Below are 5,020 nucleotides of genomic sequence, written 5' to 3'. Positions count from 1 at the left end.
CGCCCTCTCCACTTGGCTTCCCCTTTACCCTTTATGACTGCGTCTGCCCTCCCGCCTCTCCCCATCCCCGTTTTTCTTTAAATGGGGAAAATTGCTGACCTCTTTCACCGGGTTGAAAAGACAGATGATCATAAAAACATTTTCAAATGCAAAATTCTTTGGAATTATTGTACAGGCAAAAAAGTCTGTTTTAGGTCTAAGCTGCTTAGGGTAGGTGTTCAGAATGCCAATACATTATTTCAAACTACTAAGTATTTCTGCTAGTGTACACAATGGCACCAAAAAAATGAACGGGCCTCTTTCAAGACCTAATTTACTACCATTGAATGTGTTAGCACTGGAGAGAAGCAAATAAATGTTCTCTGGAGTCTAGAAAATTGCCTATTCCGAAGAATGGGTATTAGGGGAGAACAAGTCTAGCCCATTAGACCTTTAAAAAGTGGTGAAAAGGTGTGTGTGTGTTTTCAGGCAGAGTATTGGATGGAGAATGTATTTTTCAGGAGTAAATCATGGAAAATAGTAAGTCCATTTACTTGACTTGAGTTATATTTCAAGCAAAGTGTCTAAATCTATAACAAAGAGGAAAAAATCCTGAATCTGATACCTACTTTGATTACATTAAAAGTCAAGGAAACATCCTATGGATTCCATTAAGGTTTCCAGGTGTGTTTTTCTTCACTGGATTTACACTGGCTTTTCAGTGCATGCTGAAGGCTTTGTAGTTGGGCACCCTTGGGTTCTGTCCCAGCTCCTCCACTCAGCAGCTCTGCAACCTTGAGCATGTTACTGAACCACTCTGTGCCTCAGTTTTCTCCTCTGTAAAATAAAGGTATCCACAGGATTGTTGGAAAGATGAAATAATATAATGTATGGAAAGGACTTAGCAGAGCACTGACATAAATACCCCAGACAAAAAACACCCTGTAATGTTTATCGTATGCATATGTGGGTGGTAGGTATATACCACAGATAGCCAGGGATGTTTCCTCAGAATTCAGGCCTGTCCTGATGTGATTTTCCCTGTGATTTTCCTCCACTGGATCACACACAGTCCTGAGTGCAGGTTCCACTTAGCCTGACTCACTGTGGGTACTGCAGCTGCCTACCCATTGATTGGCACTATAATGGTAAATATTCTCCATAGGCCTCCTTTAACTTTTTTTTTTTATTGTCGTCCTTCAATCTAGTGGACGGTGCAGCTCAGCTCCAAGTCCCATTGCTGTTTTCAGTCTTTAGTTGCAGGGGGCACAGCCCACCATGCCATGTGGGAATTGAACCAGCGACCTTGTTGTTAAGAGCTTGCGCTCTAACCAACTGACCCATCCGGCCGCCCTGCTGGAAGCTCAGCAGCAGCTCATTATCTTCAATCTTGTTGTCTTCAATCTAGTTGTGGAGGGCGCAGCTCACTGGCCCATGTGGGAATCCAACCGGCAACCCTGTCATTCAGAGCTCCAGCTCTAACTAACTGAGCCATCCGGCCGTCCTCCATACGCCTCCTTATTGGGACCGTTAGTGGCTCTCTTCTTGCCTCTGTTGGGGGAAACAGGAAAGAAGATGCAACCTGAGTTTCTAGTCCAGTAGAGAACTTTGAAGGAAATGGCTTTCCGTAGGCAAGGCAGGAAAGGAAGTGAGGTTTCCTGAACAAATCCAGGGAAATAAATGCCCAAACTCATAAAAGATGGAGAATATTCCATCATGCTGGGCTCACCTCAAAATCAGTAGCTTGCATTGCTTTAAAAGGGGGAAGGGGACACGAGGAGGGAGCATGAAAGCTCCGTGCCCTTTCCCCACACCTTGCCCTGTGCATTCCTTGGCTGGCTCCTCCTGATTTATATCCTTTTATAATAAATTGGTGATCTAGTAATTTTTTTTTTAAAGAATAGTCTAGAAATCCAAGCTTCTAGATTTTCCATTATCATCCTGGCTCAGCTACTTTCAGAGCCATTATACAGAGATCTTCTCTGTCTCACGTGTGTCTTCATGTGTGCACATATGTACACACTCTTCGATGGAGGAGCTGAGATTTTGGGACAATATTAGCCAAAAGAATCACATAAACCATTGGAGACAACAAAGTTTCCTTTAACCAGGGTCTTTGTAAATGAAACACCTAACTCCATGCCCTTACCTCTTTCACTCAGTGGGCCATTTTAGCATCCTCCCCACTTGAGGTCAGCTTTGGCTGGGGCAGATTTCAGTAGAACTGGGAGACATCTGAGGAATGGTAGCTGGAAGTTTCTCCCATAAGAAGCCCCCAGGAATCAGTCTCCCAATTCGTTATACTGATTTCTTTTACCAGGGACACAAGTGCCTGCCCCAGCTCCCCGCCACCCCCAGCCCAGCCACACTGAGCATGCTCTCTGTGTAAACAGACAGCAAGGGCACTACTGTGGGATCTGCCATAGCAACAGCTGAGTAACCAGAGAGACGCACCCATAGGTACCGTGGCTCACTGCCGAGACTCAACACAGTCAGACCATAGGACTCCTTATTAGTAAAACCCTATGTCTCTTCCAGACTCACACTCGTTTTTCCCAGTCTGGGTGACTGTAAGAGATGTGCTCAGTTAGCAGAAGGATTTCTGCCTTATCTGAGGATTAGAAAAAACAGGACAGATTCCCTTCCCCATCATCTCAGTATTGTCCACCATTCACCTCCTTTTTATTTTCTGTCTCTGATAAATACAGAGAGGCGGGAAGAGACTCTGAAATGACAAGGAAAGAGGGGAGAGGGCAAATTGTCAGAGACATGTGCATATTGTGGTAGGGGACCCAAAGAAACAATCCTAATGGTAATTCATGTTAGCACAGAATGACCCACAGTACCATTTCAGGTTGTCCTTGGTGTCCTGGCCCGCACCTTCATGACTATATTAGTTATGTTACGCTCAGGCTGCCATAACAAAGTGCCATAGACTGGGTGCCATAGACTGGCTTAAACAATAGAATTTATTTCCTCACAGCTCTAGACTAGAAGTCTGTGTGATCAAAGTGTTGGCAGGGTTGGTTTCTTCTGAGGCCTCTCACCTGGTCCCTAGCCATGTTCATGTTCACATGTTCTTTATGTTCAAATGTTCTGTGCCTGTCTGTGTCCTAATCTCCTCTTCTTAGAAGGACAGCAGTCACATTGGATTAGGGCCCATCCATATGACCTTACCTTACCTTCATTACCTCATTAAAGGCCCTGTGTCCAAAAATGTCAGTCACTTCTAAGGTATGAGGGGTTAGGACTGCAACATATGAATTTGGGGCTGGGGGTGGGAGGGGAACACAATTCAGCCTATGACAAGGAACAAATCTAGAGGCTTCATCAGATATTTCCTGTGCTCAGATAGTTTTTAGGAATAGTTTCATTCTCTCAGAACAGGAAATGGAAGTTGTGTCTTTCTTGTGGCTTCTTGATAGGTGGTCTAGACTATCTATGTAGAGGATTTTGTGACGGGAAAGCCTCAGACGAAAGATTCTTCCCTTTAGAGACTAAAGCTGAGAAATAGATTAGCAACTACCAACCAAGCAATATATGTCATATTAAACTTTTCCTGTCAAAGTTATGTTTCAGGGGACAAGATAAAACCCGCAGTTAGGAATCTTTGTAGGAATGAGTCATTCATTCTTTGAATTAGTTAAGGTAATCCTAGTTACTGTATCCTAAACCTCTAATTCTCAGGGGTTCACAACAGAAAGATTTATTTCCCTCTCACGTAAAGTCTAACGGGCAGCAAGGAGGTGGGAGTGTGGGGTGGCTCCGTGACACAAAGTCATTTAGGCACCTAGGGTGGCAGAGGCTCTTCCACAAGGACTCATACTGTGGGACTCAATTTAAAAGCAAGACGTTGCTTTTTATGAGATCTGCCTCGCAGGACGGATCCAGGGGAGTCCCTGCCAACCAACGCCTGGGAAACACCACACCCCAGGTGCCTCACATATCAAGACTGCAGGCTTTCTCTTTTACCTAAGTATATACATAACACCCTCTCTAAGATTGGCTTGTAGGGAGCAGGGAGAAGGGGCTCTGTAGAGAAGATGAAACTTCGGGATACATGATAGGGTAGCAGAGAGTTGACCCTGGAATCACAAGTTAGCAAACTTCAAAAAGGCTGTTTGAAAGGAGTGGTCATAATACATATTTGAAGGAGGTCACAGTATTTGTTCAGAAAATAATTTGAATCTATAAAAGGACCAAGCCATTTGTCTATTGAAAGAAAACCCTGACAATCTCTTTGTTAATTGAGATTTTTAACTTTCAAAACACAAAGCATGACGTTCCTTTGAATTTGAAAGGCTGCCCCAGGCATTGATCTTATGCTGGCAGAGAGGAAACACAGGGTGGAATAGAAGGTTTTAAAGGGCCAGACCTGGGGTGGCCGGTTAGCTCAGTTGGTTAGATGCTAATAGAGCATGGAACCAATGTTGCCAGTTCGATTCCGATCCCCACCTGGGACACTGTGAGCTGCATCCGCCTTAAAAAAATATATATATAAAGTGTCAGACTGGATGTACTGGACGTCACTTCTGCCCACGTTCCATTGGCCAGAACTCAGTCACAAGGCCCTGCCTAAATGCACACACGAGGAACTGCTGGGCAGTCACTGCTTAGCTGCAGCTCCCGGCTGTGGAAGGGGAACAGAACTCTAGTGGACAGCCAGCAGAATATAAAAAGGTTTGTGGTGGCTCCCAGGCCTACCTGTGTACCCGTGTGTTGGCATCACTGGTGGAGCGTTTTAAAAAATGCACATGCCTGGGCCCTGGGCCCCAGCCTTAGATTCTGACTTCTGGCTCGGGGCTGATGCCTGGAAAATCTGTATTTCTAAAGGTACAGACTGGGTTGAGAGTCAGTGGTACGCTCTGGAGTATACACTTCTTTGCCTCACAACAGCTTTTAAAATCATTTTTCAGATTTCTCAATGTGAACAATATTCTTTAGTTCGCTTCAGTTTTCTATCTGCTGGTAAGATAGTTTTCACCATGATAAACCTCAAATAGGACTAAGAATTCTGAGTCAATACTTTTGTATGAGTTTT

This window comes from Rhinolophus ferrumequinum, chromosome 6 (assembly GCF_004115265.2).
Source record: "Rhinolophus ferrumequinum isolate MPI-CBG mRhiFer1 chromosome 6, mRhiFer1_v1.p, whole genome shotgun sequence".
Classification (NCBI taxonomy): Eukaryota; Metazoa; Chordata; class Mammalia; order Chiroptera; family Rhinolophidae; genus Rhinolophus; species Rhinolophus ferrumequinum.
Note: the sequence above shows the minus strand (reverse complement) of the source record.